This window comes from Rhipicephalus sanguineus, chromosome 2 (genome assembly GCF_013339695.2).
Source record: "Rhipicephalus sanguineus isolate Rsan-2018 chromosome 2, BIME_Rsan_1.4, whole genome shotgun sequence".
NCBI classification, from domain to species: domain Eukaryota; kingdom Metazoa; phylum Arthropoda; class Arachnida; order Ixodida; family Ixodidae; genus Rhipicephalus; species Rhipicephalus sanguineus.
Window position 1 is genome coordinate 193,079,814 of NC_051177.1, and position 21,955 is coordinate 193,101,768.

A 21,955-nucleotide genomic window follows, 5' to 3' on the forward strand; every position below is an offset into this window, starting at 1 on the left:
AGAAGTGCCAGTACAACTACAGCCTGCAATCGGCTACCATCAGACATAGCGAGGATAAGTTCAAATGCAGCGTTTGTTCCGGCGCTCCAGGTGTTATTGTATAGGTGTAACCATGTTGTGATGTACTAGTATAGTTATGATCATGTTTCTCTGTTTACGCACGTAACCTGTATTTTTGTATCATGTACTTTATGTATCCTACCACTGCAATGTCTATGAAGGCGCTGTGGGTATTTGATAAATAATAAATAAAAAAGTAAAAGGTTTTGATAACAGGTACGCTTGCTGCAGGCTGCTACGAATTGTGATGTGTGTTCTCTTAAACCATCATTAAGGGGTTTCCAATTTCACGAGTTCATTTTTTTTTCCAATTCTTGCAGTTATGCTTCTCAGATGTATTTCTCCAGCCTCGATGTGCTATTTCCAGCTGAGCATTTGTTTCAGCAAAGCTATAGTTGTCACCTCAGAAAAGCAGCAATGGATGGAGGACACGTCTGTGACACGCAAACTTCTCAAGTCAGTTATCTTCTTTTTTTCTATTGCACATTTGACAAAAGGTCGTCACCTCAAGTGTAGTGTAGTGAAATGCTTTGAAGGTAGGTTCCTTAAGCTGTTTCTGAGGAACAGCATCTGCACACATCCTCTATGATTGCTCTTATGCTGCCGCGGTACTTTCCAAAGGCGACTCAATGCAGAGACTTCTGCAGTGCAATATGGTTCTCTGTAGCCTGCTGCTACAGATACCTTGTGAGCAGCTGCATATAGTGATCTTAGCTGTGTAGCGGAAGTTTGTGGTTGTGTGCTATACTGGAAATAATGTTCCTGGAGAACAGTTACTCCAACCCTAGTCGCACTTCTTGTAATAGCTCATAATTGTCATTAGCAGCGAATTTCCCGAGCTGTCTCCTGAATCGTTGCGGTTTCTTGCTCGCCGAAGGTCACAGCCAGTAAAAGCTGTAAATAGGCAATGCAGATGCATGAGCTGCTTGACTGCTACGCTGCCACTGCTACCAGTAGAAAGTAGAAAGGCATTCTCGGTGTATGCAGCCACGTAGCGTGACAACTGTACTTGCTTGTTCTTAAGTTTCACATTATTTTCCTACCAGCCTCTACAAGTGAAGATGCACCAAGCATGCCACTTGAAGTTCTTGGCACAATACACTGTGATGAAGCTGTTGAAGCTTGTAAGTTTCATACTTTCAAATACGTTCTGTGTCTTCATATACTTTTATTGTATGAGAAAGCAACGTTTACGCCTTATTTCTGTTTCTTCAAAGGTGTTTCCATGGAGCTGCAGCACTTCAATGACACAGGTGTTCAGGTGAACACACTGGATCTCTGTGTCACTAGTAGGAGACAGCTAATGAGCATTAGCAAAGTAGAAAATGAGAAGGCCCTCGCAGTGATGAGCGGAATTGGTTGCTTTGAGTTATTTTACCACATCTGTGAAAGATTTACTGAAGCACGCCTCTCAGGAGCAGCTAGAAGCTTCTGTATTTCTAATGAGGACGCTGTTTTCGTGTGCTTCATGAAGCTCTATCATGACACATCATTTAGCTTGCTGGCAGTGCTTTTCGGAATTCACAGAACAGTGGTAGCAAATGTATTTAAGGAAGCTATCATGATGTTGGCCGGTGTGCTCAAACATGCAATATTTCTGCCAAGCAAAGAAGCTGTCACAGCATGTGCGACCGTGTATTTCAAAAAGTAACCGGACACAAGGATGGTGCTTGATTGCACTGAAATACCGTGTGAAATGCCGAAGGACCTGAAGAACAGAATTCTCACGTATAGCCATTACAAGCGCACGTACACGGCAAAGGTGCTGGTGAGACCCCTGGTGGTCTAATCAGTTATGTCATTGCAACATATGGTGGCAAAGCTTCGGACTCTTTTATAACTAAAGATACAGGACTACTTGAAACTTGTATTCCAGCTGTTGATGCAGTTATGGTAGACAAGGGATTTCTAAATCAAGAACTCTGCAGAGAGAAAAATATCAAAATTTCTGAAACCATTTCTGCCATTTCTGAAACAGCCTCAGCTGACTACAGAAGAAACAGTCATGAACCAGGCAGTTGCAAGGGCCAGGGTCCATGTAGAGCGGGCAATCCAGCGCATGAAGCTCTTCAAAATTCTCCAAAACCGCCTGGATCTGCACTTGTTGTCGTATATTGATGCCATCATCACAGTTATTTTGCGCACAACTAATCTGTCAAAACCTATATTCAGTGAGAAACGGTTCCTCAGAAATGATGCAAATGCTCTTTAATGATCTGTTGCACACCTAGTGGTAGCTTTAACTCCTTCCTCCTGCTGTTTCATTACCGAGGTCAGCTATTTACTAGGTAAATCATGGGACCAGCACACGCATGTTTTTATTTTTAGACTACTAGCTCAAGTTCATTGCACAAACATCGCAAGAAATAGGTGACTGCATCCAGTAGTATGTCACACTTGGCAGTAATGACAATAGAGTAATTAAATTACTTTTTAGTAATGAGTAATGGAATGAATTACCTTTTTGGGCTGGCGGTTTAGTCGGGTAATGAATTACTTCAAGCAAGTAATTTCAAGAAAATTGTTCATAACTTTCCGAATTACTTTTGACTAAAATATAGCAGGTTCATTTCTCTTATGGCATAAAAAATTGACCAGAAAAGGAACGGAAATATAACAAAGGCAAGTTACGCTGAGTGCCCAACGTCAGAATGTGGCAGGCTCACAGAAAAGCCACGTAGCTTGTTAATAATAACAGTTGTTGGGGTTTTGCGTCCCAAAATCACGCTATGATTATGAGGGACGTCGTAGTGGAAAGCTCTGGAATTTTCGACTGCTGGGGGTTCTTTAACGTGCACCTAAGTCTGAGTACATGGGCCTCTAGCATTTCGCTGCCATTGAAATGCGGCTGCCATGGCAGGGTTCATTTCCATGACCTACGGGTCAGTAGTCAAGCACTAGACCACCGTGGCAGGTAAAACGTGCAGCTTTGTAAGCTCTGACTGATGTGTCATGGTAGACTGCTAAAAGTAATAGTAATGTAATGTCATTAGTTTCAGCCAACTGTAATTTGCAACGTAATTGCATTACTTGGTTGCTTTGCGCTTAACCAATTGAAAGCCGGAATTGAATTACTTCTGCAGAATAATTCTGCCATCTTTGTAATATGGCTTGTAGCAGTGAGTCATCAATCATGGCATCACCTTGACCTAGAAGCCTGCAATATTAGCTGCTGAGATTGAATTCACAGGCAAGAAAGAGAACAGCAAACACCAGTCACTACATGCACGCATATATGGCAAGTCAAAATTAAAATATGGACTTTTAACGCGACAGCGTTAAGGAGCTTGTTTTGTGCTAAAATGACGACCAGCATGTCAGGCACACTGTATTGGGAGATTATGATATAGCTTGGCTACTTGGACTTCTTTAACATGCTCCCAAGCAATGAAACACAAGTGCTTGTGCATTCCGCCACCATCTGTAGATGCCTGCCACTGCTAGCATGAATGCGTGAGCTAAGTAGCAATATCAAAACCACTAAGCACCAGCAAGTCAGTGATAAGAAGGCAAAATCTATGCGAAAGTGGAAACAAAGACTGCATGTACATAGGCAACGACACATGTGAAAGCAGTATTTTTTTACGAAAGTGCGGAAAAGATACATTCCATGCAGAGCAAAAGTTTGTAAAGAACTACATGTAAGGTGTTCAATGGTGTGCTACTTTCTGTGAAAGTGCTTAGAAAGTCACTGCAAAGTTCCCTGGGCAAGGCAACAGGCCCTCGCTATACCTGTATTTGTGAAGCGAGAAGTTGTGAATAAATTGCTGTTGTACAAACTAGTAAGTACACGAAATTTCACTACGGTTGCCTTTATTGCAATGACCACCCAGACAACATATAAAAATGATACACTGCATTTTTCAATACATAAAAGGTTGACAATCTTGTAACAAAATTATGGCTTAGGGATCAAAGCCAGGAGCAGTTCGCTGTGCATTACACCTTATCCCATGTGGGTTCAAGCACCTATCTCTGATCGTGTTAAACATGGGACAAAATATAAATGGGCTTCTTGACTAGTTTGCATGATCATTTGCATGAACTTTCTTTAACTGAACTGTGAATAAGCAGAACACATTTATTGCTACAATGCCTCCATCAAGCATAGTTGCACGCATTATTTGATACCCTTTTGTGGACATCTTGTACAGCTTGCACCACATCCCTTAACAAAAAAGGAACACATTCAAATTTTAAACACACAACATAGACCACCTTCACACTGTGATATGATAAAAATAAATAAAAATGGTGCATTATTTTTGTACTGAAATGACAGGTTTCTGCAAGCATTTATTGAAGAATGAAGAGCATGCATGGTACTAGATACAAATTACAGTTTCAGTTTCAGTTTCAGTTTATTGATATCAAAAGGTAATACAAGATTAGCGAATATACAGGCGAGGGTCCCAAAGTAAAAGAACTGTAGTGGGACCCTCGGTTCATGATACAAGCATTGTGGCAATAACTAACAGCAGCAAATGAACAGAATTTTTAGAAAAAAAATCAAAACATATAGGTGAAACATTTCAATACAAATCAGTTAAACATGAAAAAAGCACAACAAAAGAAATTCAAAGTACAAGCAAAAAAAAAATCTTTTAGACAGCAGCCATGACGTGGGTACACTTAGTACAGATAATGATGTCTCAGGTCATTTTTAAAGACTGGAAGGGAAACACAAGATTTGATAGATGTAGGTAAATCATTCCAGAGTGAAATAGCAGTGAATGCAGATGTTTTTTTGCCGTAATTAGTGTGAACTGTTGGTAACAAAAAATTCTTATTAGCTGCAAATCTCGTCAGGTTTTTATTCAGCAGTAAATCACGTGACACGAGTGGATGCATGAGGTTATTATGAAGCATTTCGTGAAATAGGACGACTATGTTGTACTGGAACAAACGAATGACAGGCAAGATATTGAAGGAGTGGAGTAACACAGAAGCATTAGATTGCATGGAACTAGAAGTGATAATGCGTATTCCTACAATGAAAATGGACCAAGCAACATCAGAGAAGACACTGGCTATTAGCTTTCCCCTGAGTCTTAATATAACACAGATGCAACCAGCAAAATCACTTGTGGCTGTGATCTTATGTCACTGGCGTTTCCTTCAATGAATTGCGATCTGGCAGCTGGTCTGCTGAACACAAGAAAAGTACAATGTGTAGCGAAGCCAAGTCATGGTAGTAACATTACATGTATACCTCAGGCTATTATAACCAGTGACATCCACACTTGAAAAAGTAAGTCGTCGTATTAATACACAGTGGCAGTAAAGGGCAGTACTCTTAGTACATAAAGTAGTACGTTGTTCTACTTCCTCGTGTTCTGCTTGTGCTAACGTTTGTCGTCAATACATGCTAACCGTCTCGTCAGTGCACGCTCATGAATACTGCCTTGTACTTTGCAAATGCAGACACATCTTTGCCAGCAGCCCCAGGAGTTTACATGAAAAGGGTTTTGCAAAAAGAAATCAAATTTCAGTGGAAGCTCTGCTTGCAGCCATTTAAACATTATGTTGTACACTACTGCATGCAGTGCAAATATATAGGCTATGCACCTAAACCGAGAAAGTTTAGTTATGGTTCCTCGTCTCATGAACATTTGTCTATACCTGTAAGTAAAAAAAAACTTCAGCACTAAAAGCTCGTGCACTTCTTACTGCTTACCACATCTTATGCCTCTCCATCATACAACATTCTTAGTGTACCAAATGAAGAACATGTGGCAAAACATTGTGCCAAAAAAAGTACACCTTTCAACTACATCTTCAAAATAAGGCTGCGAGAAAGGCACATTCACAGTTATGTTCTCTGTCTCATTGACATAAACAGACATGTCAATTGAACTAAAGCTCGTAGCTCCCATCTGCACCTGTGCTTGACAGAAGTAGCGGCTTGTGTGGTGCCACCTTCACAACGTGTTTCTGAATTAATAAATTTATCTATGCTCTTGGGGAATTTCACCTCCAGAAGTCTTTGTGGGCAGCAAGCACACGTCACAGCACCATCAGGGCTTGCACCAATGAATGGCTTGTGCTGCAGCACAAATAGGCCACATTCGTGAATACAAAAATTATCGTGTTGGTGATTTTGTTCCAAACAGCAGGTCTTAGCAGTTGGCTCAAGACTGATGCCTCTCTGCATGTGTGCCGTCTTTACACATTTTTCTCGCACTAGCTGTTTCAACAGAGGGCGCACATCATGAGGCCCCATTTTTGCCCGAATAGTATGCACTCTTGTGAAACCATTGTGGGCCACCGATGCAGTTATCATTCCAATGCGGTGCTCCAGCCAGAAATTGTTGGTGCTCTGCCCTCTCGTAGCATGTTATATTTTCTCAATGTCATCAGAACCACGCAGTTGACAGAGGCTGCAGAAAACATCTACCGACACCTCTGTAGCCCGGTTTGCAAGCTCCCTAATAGCTGTCTTCAATGTCCTCGGCCCTGTTGTGTCATGTCTTTGGTTTTCTTCTTGCAGGACTGTTCTAGCTGCAAAATCAAAATAACTAACATGTGCATCAAAGTTAGTTTTGTACAAGAGCTGTCAATTTCTCCAAATTTTATCAACAACGTGATAACGAAATGCAGAATGCAACTAAAAGCCCTCATTGCAGCTGCTTGTCATGGTATTGCTCAAATGACGTTAGATAAGCTCACTCATGGACAATTTGAGGCAATGTAAGCAAATTTTCAAACTTAAGAAAAGAACAGACAAACTTGATATCACATATGTGAAAACATACTTTCAAGTGACTAGTGGCTTACACACCACATCTGCATGATGACTGCAATGCTTAATCAACCTGTAGATAATTTATTTTAGTCATGATGTCATAACATAACTGGTGAAAAGGATGTTCAACTGATCCTGCCATTAGCGTGAGCGGCACTACACTGGCTAACACTCTGTGAATGAGTTCTTGAGCACATACATCTGTAGGTTTGACGGCTAATTGTGTTTTATTGCGATAGCAATTATATGGACACTCTCGGCTGATTTTTGCCGTCGCCGTCTGTCGACGTCGTCATGTCCCGGATATGTATATATATATAAAAAAGCACAAAGAAAAATAAAGCAGACGAAAAAAATTCTGAACTACCGGACCGCGGATTCGAACCAGCAACCACTCGCTCCCCAGCGCGCTGCGTTAGACAACACAGCCACACGCCATGTATGCACCGGCGAAATAACGGCGAGCTATTTATATACACCATGTACCGCTGGTGGTAAGCAAATCTCGGAGGAGCGTGAGCGCTCCTCCGAGATTTCTTCTCATTTTCTTTCAGTTTGAAAACTGCGCTTGAGTCGCGCACGACAAAGTGGCCCTTTTCTGTGGGCACTCGTGACGTGGAAGAAAAAAAAAGAAAGAACACCGGGAACACCTTGCATCAGACGCCCCCGTGTGGCTGGAGGCGCAGGGGGTAACTCCACGCGCCACAGTTTAAAAGAAAAGTAAATATCTAAGAGCGTCTGATGCTCCATTGTCGACACATGCAGACGCAGCGCTGCTAATTTTCTTTCATTTCGAATGCTGCCCTCGAGACGCGCACGACAATGTGGCCATTTTCTGTACCCAGTCGGGATGTGGAAGAAAGAACACCGGGCACACCTAGGCACACCTTGCATCAGACGCCCTCTGGTAGGAGACGCAGAGGATCACTCTACGAGTCGCAATTTAAAAGAAGAAATATCTAAGAGCGTCTAAATTCTAAATTTCTCCACTTACCGTCGGTCTCCATTAACCGCCGGTTTCATGGCCAATCCCCCGTGGTGGGTAAGAGCCAAGAATTAAGGGTCAAGCAAGCAAGCGTCTGATTCTCCATTGTCGACACTTACAGCGTGTTGCTCAAGCACATAGGCGTAACAACTGTGACAGTTAGTTCACGCTTGCCCTGTGCATGCCTGTGCGTTAATTTAGAGTGTCCTTCTTTGCGCTTCAGCGGCACGTTGCAAGTATCGATTTGCTTCTGGTTCCTCCTGTGACATTTCGATTTCTTGCTATCGCATTCATTGCTTCGCCCTTGCGGCGAAACTGTGACTTTTCTATCCATATTCATTTGGCTTTACTTTTATCATGCCTACACTTCAACCAAAGCTATGAATACCTTTCACTGTGTTTTGCATCCTTCATTATCTGCTGGCTTCGTACAATCGTGACTACAAAAAATGAGCTAAGCAGCTCCTCTTCTAATTCATGGCTCTTATTAAATGCGAAGCATTTATTAGCGAACCTCTGGCACTTTGAGCGTTTCTATCTACGTATCTATCTATCTATCTAGCCGCCTACGTCTGGGTGCTCTCATGATCGCCTCCTTAACTTGGTGTAGACCAAAATTTGCATGGGAGGGTAAGAGGACTTGACGATTATGATTGCCGGGTCATGACATGAATAACGTTAAAATCCTGTCGCGTACGTCGTCAAACCCTTTCCACTAGACACGTCAGGCACATACCTGTTTACCACGGGCCACGGTGTACGGGTATGCGGCACAGGTGATTGACAGTTTAAATCTACCCAGGAACGGCGAGAACAGACATTGGTAACTTAAATGCTAGAGCGTTAAGGAAAACCAACATCGGCAGCGTTGACTCAACGAATGGAAAGAATGAAAATTAGGATCCCAGCAGGAATCGAACCCAAGCACTCTGCGTGGCGATCAGGTATTCTACCACTGAGCCACGCCAGGTCTGTAAACTGGTTTGGAAAAATAGCCTACGCAGGCGTAGTATCGCTGCAACGTAAATTGTGGTTGTGGTGCTGGCTATCTAATTTTACAAGAAAGCAATAAACACTACATGATAATCCTACGATGTGTACTCCTACGATACAGGCGTCACATCATATTAACGTCTGTAGTTCCAGTGTCGGCTACGCTTTTATAGCAGTCTAATAAACATTACGTTTGTGTTTCTATGATTAAGCAAGCTATATTGAAGCATTGCTCGACCCCGGAGGAGTACATTAACGAAAGTTACATGTGATATCTACATCACCGCACCGTAAGGTGCACTTCGTCCACCAGAACGACGCAGTGTCCTCTTCATTTCTTACGAGGCTGGGCGATGGCCTCATGCTGACCGACGATGATGCCAGATTGATTGACAGCCGCTTTGTAGACTAGGCTACGTAGGCCACATACGCCCAGGTAGTCTACGAATACGACAAGCGCCATCCACTGATGTTGGTCTACGTAGCGCTATCCAGGCCTACCAGCCTCGACGGCCTATACCTCACCAAAGCGAAGGGTGGCTTCAGGTTACGACATGTCGCCGGCTCTGTCGACCAGGGGCGTAGCCAAGGGGGGGGGGAGGGGTTGGGTGGTTAAAACCACCCCGAAATTTTTCAGTTTTGCTTGCGTATATATACACGCACACATACAAACGCACGCACGAACATACAAAAGTATGGTTGAACCCCCCCCCCCCCCCCGCAAAAAATTTCTGGCTACGCCCCTGCTGTCGACAGACAATTTGTCGACGAAATGACCGAGGCATCCACGAATTCCAACAGCTCTACTGTACCACATACTTCACTACACATGGACCCCTCGTCACCACGATCACGACTGGATCCTATAACAAGTCATGACCAGCTGCTGGTGCTCACTGATCACGGTGATGATGCCCTTGTTCAAGAACTGCCAAGAACTTCCACACATGCACACGGGTTCGTGAAACGTGCGTGCGTTCTCGGGACACGTATAAGCACTACATATCAGCTTACCGCTTCAGGTGTTGGTAATACCCACGTTGCCATTGGCAGCGTTACCCAACCGTAAACAACTGGTTATATAACACATATGCGGCTCTTCAACATATATATGTGTGCGTATAAAATTTATACAAATCTTTAGCGTAATTTTGTAACGTTTCGCTGGGTAAAAAAATTACGCCACACTCACCTACCTGTCGCATGCTTCGCATAACATCGACTCCCACGGTACGTGGGACCTGCCGAATTTTTCATTCTCTTTCTGGCTGCAGAAGGTTCTGACCTCATAATTAGTGGTGCTAACAATGTAGCACATAACTTATAAGAGGTTAACATTTAGAATTGATTAATTTTTCAGATAACAAAGACAGGCATGAGGTGGCCTCCATATTTATGCAACAGATACAGAAGTGCGAGATTTCTTTTTCTCATATATATATATATATATATATATATATATATATATATATATATATATATATATATATATATATATATATATATATATTTAAGGGAAGAGACACAGAAACAAGAGACAACGCCCTTTCGTAGGCCGGCTGTTCTTATTCTACCCTTCGTCCTTCTCTTCCTCGCACTAGCTGGGCATGCGCCCGTGCCCGAGCGCCGCTGTCTTCATTACACTCGGCCACGCTGCGAGCATCGAGTCCTGTCCAAAAATGGCCCTTCTCTGGCATTGGTCATTTCCTCGCTGGTGAAAACATTCAGAGGTCCTGGGTGCTGTACCACCATAGGTAGCACTAATGCTTCTGGCGGGCGGCATTGGCTGCCTCGCAGAGGCCGGTCAAGGCCACGCTGCGACACTGCATGGTCTCTTCATGGTCTTGCGAGGCGGCGGCGGCCAACGCGGCATTGAGCGAGTGCCGTGCTGGCAAGGCGGCAGGACACAGCACGGAGATTGACGCTGCCAAGGCGTTCACCGTGACTCGGAGTCGCGCGATGGTGGCGGAAAGCTCGGCGGCGCTCCCGGGCGATCCGCGCGTGGTGCCTGTGGTGACGTCCGAGGAGTATGACACGATCAGCGTACTCACAGAGGAGGGACCCTTGTCCGAGGGAGCTTGGACAGCACCCCTTAGCGGCTCGGGTGCCGATGGAGTACTGATTAAGCCGTTGTCGCTGCGGGAAGCATGGACGGCATTCCCGGGGTCCTTGCCGTTGGAAGCGTCAACCGCGTTCCGAGGTAACCGGTACCCGTGCGATGTCTTGTCGTGAACTGGTACTGCGACGTCGATGAAGGAGGCTTGAACCGCCGAGGAGACCTGGACGCCGTCCACGGACGGTGCTTGAAGCGCCGAAAGATTGGCAGGTGGTGGCGAGGAGGCATGTACGCCGTCCCTGGACGAGAGGAGCCCGTGCGCATTGTTGCCGCGAAGTAGCACGTCACCGGACAAGTAGTTCCCCGGAACCACAATGGAGGCCTGGACGCCGTCCGCTGGCGGTGGGATGAATGCTTGCCGCGGTGAACTACTTGCCGGTTCCATCAGCGAGGAAGCGTGACGGCGTTTCTCTGGAAGACGCGTTGCCTCAAGCTAACAGCTGGGGTTCGCCGAAGCCTTTCGACGACTGCGTCATTGTAAGGGAAGAGACACAGAAACAAGAGACAACGCCCGTTCGTAGGCCGGCTGTTCTTATTCTACCCTTCGTCCTTCTCTTCCTCGCACTAGCTGGGCATGCGCCCGTGCCCGAGCGCCGCTGTCTTCATTACACTATATATATATATATATATATATATATATATATATATATATATATATATATATATATATATATATAAAGATTCACTCCTGACTGAATCAGTTAAAAGCATATTTTCATAATGCTTACTTTTTGTAGTCAGCCCTACGCTGGAGCTATCAAAGAGACCTTGCATGCTTAAGATAGTCCTACAGCTATTGTGCACACCCAACGAAACTGTCATTGGGTTTTCACCTTCAGCACTCTACTGAGGTAAATGAACTGCACATTCAATCACAGTATGCAATAAGTGACTGATGAAACTCTCAAGAAAGAGGAAAGATGTTTATGACTACCTGTTACTTCCATATCACACTAAGACAATGTAAAGCAAATAACCAAGTAGTCATGTAGAACTGAGTTTTTTGTTTGTTTGTTTTTATTGCCCCCTATTTCTTTGACACACTATTAGTAACTTACTTTGTTTCCATTTAAACTTTATATTTAAGCAGTGTGTGTGCTCAAAGTATTGTGTGTCTGAAATATTTCTGCAAACAACCAGTTGGGCAAGTGTGGATATAATCAATTTGAATAAAATGACAGAAGCTGAGTTGACTAAAAATGCAACTAAAACAAATCAAAATGTCAATATCACCCATTTTCTTTGTATTACTGACCATTCCAAATGTTACGTATCATACTATAAATACCCCTTCAGTGGGTCAATAAAAAGGAAAACAATGGTGCTAATTAGCGGCTAGAGCAGTGTTTTCTTTGCATGGACAGGATACGCCTTATTTCATTAAATTTACGTCATGCAAATCGCTATGTAAGACAGGCACCTACAGAGTCGGCAGTTTTTCTTTTAGACCTGAGTGCATATTCATATGCCTTATAATGTTATGCAATTGAATGAGCATTGCCCCGCCACGGTAGTCTAGTGGTTATAGCGCTCGACTGCTGACCCGAAGGTCGCGGGATCGAATCCCGGCTTTCGATGGAGGAGAAAATGTTTGGGGTCCGTGTACTTAGATTTAGGTGCACGTTAAAAAACTCCAGGTGGACAAGATTTTCGGAGCCCTCTACTAGGGCGTTTCTCATAATCGTATCGTGGTTTTGGGACGTTAAGCCCAGATAATATTAATTGAATGAACATCCCAATAAGAACCAAACAAGTGCAGCTTAATTCTCCATTACCTAGTATTAGTCATTATGGGTACCCCTTTACATTCCATCAACTTCGTGAGTGCTTCCAAATGTTTCCAGATAGTATAAAGTCTGTTCAGAGCTAATAAACGCACTTCTAATGTGAAGTTCAAGGCTCTTTCTACATTTCAATGACTGTCTTGTTAGAGGCACTTCACATTAAATTGCCACATAAACAAGCAAACGAACAAGCGCTTCATGACAATGACTGTGTGGGATGCCGTGTCGATGGAAGGACGCATCCCAACATAAAACATAACGACTGTTTATTAGCGCGGTAGCAGCAGCGGTGCGAGCATAGCGACGCTGCGCTCAGTCGGGTAGCGAAGGAATAATCACTTCCGAGCTTGGCAGCTTGGTTTTAAAGCCACGGTCGATGACGTAAGCCTCCGGTGACGCTGCGGTGGCGCTGTCCCTTATCGGAGACGTGGTGTAGCATGCAGCCGTGTCCCGCTGGGCTAGCGAGTGACGAGGCGGAGGCTGCGCCGGTGTGTGCGCAGTGTGTCGCCACAACTGAATTCACCTACGCATATTTTCAATTAGCTATCCTGCAGAATATAAATAACTGATCTCTTGTTTCTTTGTTTGCTGCAACACAGTAAGACTGCCTGTATGCATGAGCAATACTTTGAATTGTTTTGACAATTCGCAGTCTACATTGTAAATCTCAACTTTACAAAAGAGTTTTAATTGCAGTCTAAGTACGATAACCTTATGTTCCTTCTTTACGTGCAACCAAAACTGCACTTACGCGTGGTAGCTTGTTCAAGGTGCATTTGGGCAGGTGAAACATACGGATGACCTTGAAGTAGTCTGTTCAGGATGTCACCCTGGATTTTTTGGGTCTGCTTCATTTTCATCTGTAACAGAATATTACACGTGTGATACTAAATAAATTTGTAAAGACAATGCCCGCTGCGAAATTTCATCCTTCTCACTTTGCTAAAGTTACATGCAAATGACTCGAATACATGCAGATGGCTCAAATAAAAACCTTAATATTGCAGCAATGACATGCGATTTCCATGATACGGCGCTGCTGTTTGGCATGAGAAAAACAGAAACATACACTTGGCAGCAATACGTTTCAGTGCCTAAGAACAGTGCTACAGCGCTGCAAGCAAACACTTCTACATCGTTGCTTCCAGAGCTATGGCCATGGGTCCTTGTTACACTTGCTAGGCGTTACACCTGCTTAGCATATAATTATATGCTATAGAACTCCTGAAGTGCCAACGAAGCAAAAAAAAGTTGACGGTAAACAGCAAAGTAACCAAGCAATAGGCAAAAAACAAAAAGTGCTGACGAAGGCTCATAGCGCGAATCCACCTTGTAAAGATGCATGACAACCAAAGCTGTGCCTTCTCACACAGGGTCACGCAACTGTCTACGGTTAGCATAAGCTGGGTGTTGTCTGGATTCCTTCTTGCTTTGGCATTTCAAGCACAGTTCACCTCCACGTTTTTGCTCGGTCTGGCATGTTGCACTCAATGTTTGCCAGACGTTGCCCGGCTTCTCGCTTGCACACTGTGTCTCGAGCACATTTCACCTCTGCGTCTTCGTCATTCAGTCTGCCTTGATGTCTTCATCAGTCTTTGCTGCACATTGCTGCCGTTGACACTGATGTCGTTCCTGGCCAGTGGGGGCACATATTGATGCATACACACTGCCACAGATCATCTGTGGCTCTGTCTCCAAATGCGCTTCTCTCCCCCTTTTTGTGTTGTTAACTGGCACATGTATTTTTATATAATGCGGCTGATGTCAACCGTGGATACATGCATGGACGCAGATGCACGAACATGAACATTCCCCCTGTAGCCTAGCTGTAAACAGCTTCATGGTAAAAAAATCATTGTGCACTGCAGTCTCCAGGACTTTTCTGCAGTAAACAACAAGTTATTCTCAAGTGAACAAATCTCCATATAGGGAGCAAATGACGCTGTGGAACTGAAAGCATTGGCACACCAGCTACAGCCTACTTAATTGGAGAATGCTACCGCAGCACTAAATAAGCCTTTCAATCAGGGGCGTAGCCAGAAATTTTTTTCGGGGGGGGGGGTTCAACCATACTTTATGTTCGTGCGTGCGTTTGTATGTGTGCGTGCATATATACGCAAGCAAAACTGAAAAATTTCGGGGGGGGGGGGGTTTGAACCCCCCCAACCCCCCCCTTGGCTACGCCCCTGCTTCCAATCAATGTATGTGATGAATTAACGGTACACTTTACATGTTCCATACAAGACAGCAATATATCTGACGCTTCGCAATCTTGACAGAACTGTAACTACGACTTTCAAACTGATATCTTACACCATCAAGCAGGAAACTCGTAACTGCAGGTTGCAAAAAAAGTATAACTATGGCGTGGCTCACAATATATATAACAGCAGACCAACTGCTGAAAATAACAAACATGTTTAGAAGCAACAGTAAATGCATATGGCAGTTATACTGCAGGAGTAACTACAAGTCCATAGGAAAAACATCCCAAACAAAGAAAGGATGAGTGTATCATGGCCGCTCAACGTGCATAGTGAAAGAGAAAAAAATGGACACATTTCTGTGATGAATGAAGTGAGTGTAGCAGGAATGTTCCAGCACCCTCGCTGTTCCCATGTTGCTCTGAGATAAGTGTTCACTAAGCACTTTCATTGAAAAGTACGTTGTCAAAGTGGAGCTAGTACTACAAATACCATCGCACAAAAACCACAGTCTAGCTTATAGCCTGAACGGCTACCACGTGCACGGTTGCTCTAGTACATAAGGCTTGGACACAGGCTTCAATGTAGGATCACAAGTGTCGGTTATGAAGCTGTCCAACAGATTACCACCCAGAGCCCTTGTATATATATGTAGAAAGAACAATAAATTTAATTAAAGGAAGCTGGGAACAACGGCGTGTGCAAAAGTGTTGAATGCTTACAGTGGCAAGACGGGGAAAATAAGGCTTCTCTCGATTTAGAGGAACACAAACACTGTTATTGTGAATTTCAGAGGCACTCCAAACTGACAAGCTGTTTGAAAGTTTCCCGGCTTCGTACACTCCCAAGTCTATGGAAGGTAATTGAGCCTCACAAAAGTTTGTGACTGAGCCATAGAACTGCCCAAAAATCAGAATATCCCCTTCCAGGAACAGAAAGTTCTTAATAAGAACAATGTTACCATCCCTTAGTTTAACGTATGAATCCCCAGGTTTCACAGAGAGAACCAATTGCTGTATCTTAGCTTTTTATATTGTTCGCCAGTGAAGCTGAGAGGAGCTGGTCCACTGCCGTGCATCTGGCTTAATGCTTCATCATTCTGTGCCTGTATGTTGGACCTGGGCTTGAACTTAAGCTCTGCAGCTCTCATGGAAAGCTGTTCAGTCGGAAGGGCACGTGCTCTGAGAAGCCGCTTCAACTTCCCAAGAAAACTTCCATATAGGAAGCAGGAAAACTGGGCAAGGTGGCCAAACTGCCGGGCATCTTGTGCCATTGTGCACGTTGAAGGTGTATCCACCCTTCCCATACAGATCTCCTGCGTCAGATACAAAGCTCTGAAGGAGCTCCTCTGCTTTGTCACAGTGAGCAGCACACAGGGTGGGGGATGTAAGTAGAATGATGGAGCAACTTAATCTTAGCAAGTGCTGATAAAACTGTTGCGGGAGATGGTTTTTCAAGACAGCAGGGCCAGACTAAAGTACAAAGTTGCGCAATTCGAAAGCTTTCCAGTATTCCAAATTTTTTAGCGATCTTGGAACGCGTTCCAACTCTTTTGGAGTGTTGACTGTAAGTGAAAACAGTCTCTCAGAAATGCCACGTCGTTATCCTACCGGCAGTTTTCATGGTGAGGTGGTAGATGACGTCCAATGACTGACGAGGAGCTTTTTCATTAGGCCAAGATATACCAAGTGCATGTAGTCGAGCGGAAATTTGCTGAGCATGCCAATGCCCAAGTGAACCAATGGTGATGTGGTGTTGTGCTGTTCTGGCTGTGTCAGATTCTTGAAATCCTCATCAGTGCGAAGAGCTGCCGAATAATTTAAGAATCTTACTTTTCTGTACACCGTTGAATACGATCCTTTTTGATCACACTTTTCACAGGCCTATAGGCTGTATGTCCTTTGTGCACTTTATAAAAGACCTTGCCGGTGTATCACAAATAAAAGCATTAAGTGAAATTTTGTAAGAGGCAGTTTCATGTTTGAGCCCTTCTGGAAGCAGACTTTGCAGTTATCAATGAGGTCTTTAGTGCAGCAACCAACATCTTGAGGTTTTGAGTTTCCAAAGTACAAGGCTGCGAGAAAAGGCTCACGTAGGCAACTTTCTTTTACTCGTACGAGCACTGGTCAAAACTGCTTTGGTGAACTTCGGAAAATCGGTACGCCATCAATGTTTATGGTCAAGGAAATTTTTTCTGTGTTACAATCAATGCAACCACTTTCTAATAGGTCAAGCAAGTTAACTAAGATGCCAAAATAGCAGCAAGGACCGTCTCCCATACTGCTTACTGAACTCGATCGACGGGCGCTCAACAGCGTTCTTGACTCTAGCGGCAGCTCTGCATGATGCGGGTGCAAAATTTTTAGTAGTTCCGTAATGTGCGAAGCACAGACGTTCCCATTTAATGCCCATAAACGGAGCTGTGAAGAAAGTGCGGGCAAACTTTCATCTTCCTCCGCGTCACACGATGACGCCTCCCGCGATTCATCGCTAGATAGAGGCTGCGGATCGCTATGCTCAATACAGCCGTTTTGATGACGCTCTTGAGATTCACCATCGCTAAAACAGGATAGGGAGAGAGCGGGTGCTTCTACAGTGTCTGCGGCAACTTCCAAACCTTCCCTTACAAGCCCATTTTGGGAACTTGTGTGACAGATGTTTGCTGTGCTGAAGTACTTGGCTGCACCATCGACTGATCCACATGAGATAGAGAAGCTACCTCTCGCGCTTTACGCCTGCGCCTTTGTCGCGGGCTGACGTCGTCAAGCAAGCGTTTTTCTTTCCATAACTGCTTGTGACTAAATTTATAATGAAGAATACACAGTTACAAAAAAGCGCGTTTGTCTGCGCGCGAGAAACCCATTTCTCACAGCACACACACAGGAGACTCCAGTTCTGCGGAACACGCTGTCCATTATGCAAGTGAACTTAAACCAAAATAAAAAATTGCAGCATCATGAAAAAAAAAAACGCGCTAATCTGCCCGTGCCAACGCCATCGCTCACAGCACACACGGAAACCTAAACCAAAATGGACGCAATCGTGAAAGAGCACAAATAACACATTAATTTGCAGGCACCAAATACCATTGCTCACAGCTAGCACATGCAGCAGACGCAAACGCGGAAGCACTACGCCACGCTCGTGCTTAAAGCAGCGCACAAATCCTTTCGCCGTTTGTCCGACGTCTAGGAAGTCTGGGGCTCGCGTAGATAAAAATTCAGAAGTTATTCTAAAAACATAGGTTCCGTGCATACCATGTCTACAACTAACTAACCAGGACGCAACAAACCTAGAGACACATGCACATAGCCTTCGAGGTTGCCGACCTTCGCGCTTTGGAATCTCTAATGAGGGCGCGGCGGTCGCACCAAGGGGCTGTTTTAATCACGTGGCAGTGAGTGAGTGAGTGAGTGAGTGAGTGAGTGAGTGAGTGAGTGAGTGAGTGAGTGAGTGAGTGAGTGAGTGAGTGAGTGAGAGAGTGAGCGAATAACCTTTTATTTGGTCCAGCAAAACCCGATTAATCGCGCATCCGGCTAATCCCACGACGGGACGGACAAGTCTAGCCTGCCGGCCCAATCACGGCCGCGCTGAACGGCCAGGATTTGGTCCTCATAGACGGGACTTCGTAGGAGCGCGTCCCACTCTTCCTTGGTGACCTTCGGGCCCAACGACCCGCACTCCCAGAGCATGTGAGATAAAGTAGCAGCCTCGCCACAAGCTGCGCAAGACCTATTCGTGCAAATGTCCGGATATATGCTATTAAGAGACGCCGGATTTGGGTAGAAGTGGCAGTTCTGCGCGCAAAACGCGCCAGAATGTGAAACTCAAGAACACGAATAAGAAACCTTGCGGCTTTATGTTAGTCAGTTTGTGGACATCTCTTCTCTACGCGTGTACACCTGGGCAAGGATTTTCGCGGTAGCGGCTTCGAGCTGGTTACCTTCCGCGCCTTTCTTCACCAGGTGAGTCGAAGTGAATTAAGTCTATTCGAACTGATTCATAATTACGACAGCGCAAATTACCAAGACCGTTCCCCAGCAGGGGCGTCTGCGGAAGCAGGCGTTTGGTGTGTAGCGACACCTCGGACCCGAGCTAACGGGGGGGTTTCCACCTCCTTCCACGCCTAGCCGTGCGTGGCATTGCCGTGTCCGGGGAAAAGGGGATCCTGGAGGTTGAGCTGACGCCGGGTGATTGGACCTTTAAGGCCCCCCGGCAGAGGCAACACACCCCTTTGGCCCCGGCTTCACGCAGACGGCACCCCTGGGCTGACCCACCCAGGGGAAATCGGCAGTCGCCTTTTCCTGTCTACGTCTTCACTCTCCTTTTACTTTCAGAACTTTCCACTCTGTCCTGTATCCTCCTCTTTTCATCTTATTTCCGAATTTCTTGGCAGCGAGGGTTAACCTTGTGCAAATAGCCTACCTTGGTCTAGCTGCATTGGGGTATAGTAGCGTTGTACGGCTGGCGTCTGCAAGCTTTCAGCATCCACAAACTTGTAGCGTCCCCTCGTTGGGCTCCGTGGTGGGTGGCCGCCAGCGCTGCTGAACGAATTGCAATTGTTATGTATAGAACATTCCCCCTGATAAACGATCGTACCTCCTCAAAGCGGGTACGCACCGAAGACTTAAACTTTTTGAACCGGCCAAGAGAAACATTCCCTCGCTTCCATGTAATACACTGTGAGAAAAGTGACAAGCAAGCCAGAACCGTATCCCCTTTTGTAGTCTCCAGGTGTCTAACAGAAACTCTCGGAGCCGGGTACAATGTTACCAAAATGGCCAGCGGAGACCTCCTCCTACAAGTTCGGGAGAAACAACAGTTTGAAAAGCTAAATTGTCTTGCAACATTCGGTGACATACCGATCAGTATTACACCCCACAGGTCTATGAACTCAGCACGCGGAGTGGTATCTGACTTAGATTTGCTTGACCTGCCCGCACTGAGCTCTTGGAAGGATGGAAGAGCCAGAACGTGACTAACGTACAGCGGATTGATATCAGAAGAGACAATAAGGAGATACCAACAAAACACCTAATACTCACGTTTCCTTCAAGTGACCTGCCGGAAACCATTCAAACCGGTTATACAAAGACAACTGTGAGGCCATATATTCCTAACCCCCGTCGTTGCTTCCAATGTCAAAGATTTGGCCACGGTTCGCAAACCTGTCGTGGTCGGCAAACTTGTGCGCAATGTGGAGTCACAAGCCACACGTCCGACAACTGCAAAGAACCACCGCACTGCATAAATTGTGATGGAAATCATGCCGCATATTCACGCTCTTGTTCACACTGGAAGAAAGAAAAAGAGATCATTACGCTGAAGGTGAAGGAGAACATTTCGTTTAAGGAAGCACGAAGGAGAGTTTCGCCATTCTATGGCCCAACATATGCTGATGCGGCGCGTCAGGGGGCACCGCCGCACCAGCCCTCGCCACCAGCCCGGCCTGTGCACAGCAAGCCGATGGCTATGGCAACTGGCCCTGAGGTGGTCGCAGCTAAACCTTCTCCATTTCCTCAGCCATTGAGCCCGGCGGCTCCAGGGACGTCGGGTCTCAAGGCCTCGTCACACCAGGCGAGGTCGCAAACTCGGAGTACCAGCCTGCAGACGCGGGCTGCCAGCGCCTCTCGGGAGGCGATGGACACAACGCCGGCACCACTGGTGCCGACAAGTCGACGCTGCTCAACTGAGCGCGTCAAGAAAGGGAAAAAGCCTATAACAGGACCGGGAGACGATGCTGGTGCCACTTGAAATTCTCAACCCCATACCTGAACACAGAACACTTTTGCCTCTGATATGGCGACACAAATTGTCCAATGGAATGCTCGAGGCATTTTGAAAAACTTAGATGACATCCAGGAAATACTACAGCAGTTTGATCCGAGGCTGTTCTGTGTTGAGGAAACTCATCTCAAACCATCGAACACGAATTTTTTAACGCAGTATAGAATATTCCGTAATGACCGCCACAATAGCCTCAATGCATCAGGAGGCGCGGCCATTATAGCTGGCAGGTCTGTTGCTTGTCAACACCTGCGCCTTCGCACAATGCTAGAAGCAGTAGCCGTTAGGGCCATTCTGTTTGACGAGCTGGTCACAATATGCTCCTTGTACATACCACCTGAGTATCGTTTGGAGTTGGAGGAATTCGAGGACCTTGTGGACCAGCTCCCTGAGCCATCGACTTCAATGCCCATAACACGCTATGGGGCAATACGCGTTGTGATGCAAGGGGTCGCGCGATTGAAAAATTCCTTCTGGGTTCAGATGCAGTCTTATTGAACAACAAAGAGCCCACATTCTTTAGCACCACACACATGTCCTACTCATCAATAGACCTAAGCATAGCCTCTGCAGCACTTGTACCCTATTTAGACTTTAATGTAGTGATGAATCCCTATGGGAGCGATCATTTCCCAGTAATACTGAATCTACAGAAACAGGTTGAATGCCTACCAGATAAACCCCGATGGAAGATCGATGCAGCAGACTGGAATGAATTCCGAGAATGTTCACTTCTAGCACGGGAGGACATTATCGCCTCTAATATAGATGATGCAGTGGCATACTTTACTGCATTTCTTATTGATGCTGCGAGAAATTGTATACCGCAGACAACTGGACGCCCTCGTCAGCGGCGCATCCCTTGGTGGAACGAGCAATGCAGAAAGGCACGCAGAAACCAAAACAAAGCGTGGGGACAGCTGCGCGATTCGCCAACTGCTGAAAATCTGATAAACTTTAAGCAAATAAAATCTCAGGGAAAAAGAACACGCCGGCAAGCAAAGAGGGAAAGCTGGCAAAAAGACCTAACAGAAATTAACTCATACAAAGGCGAAAGGAAAGCTTGGGACAGGGTGAGAAAAATAAAAGGAAGAAGCACACTCTCTGTGCCATTGGTAAACGACGACGGCAACAGCCTAGAAGATCAGGCAAATTCTCTGGGGGCCCATTTCGAGCGAGTATCTAGCTCTGCACACTACTCGGATGCCTTTTTAAAGCATAAAACACTAATGGAGGGAAAACGACTTGACAGGAAGTGCCCGGATGATGAGGGGCACATTC

The 21,955-nt window shown here is 45.3% G+C and overlaps 1 pseudogene; it reads left to right on the top strand.

The window, feature by feature from the left end:
* The first annotated feature begins 1,528 nt into the window (after window positions 1-1,528).
* LOC125757425 (uncharacterized) lies at window positions 1,529-20,580 on the top strand (annotated as a pseudogene).
* The last annotated feature ends 1,375 nt before the right edge of the window (window positions 20,581-21,955 follow it).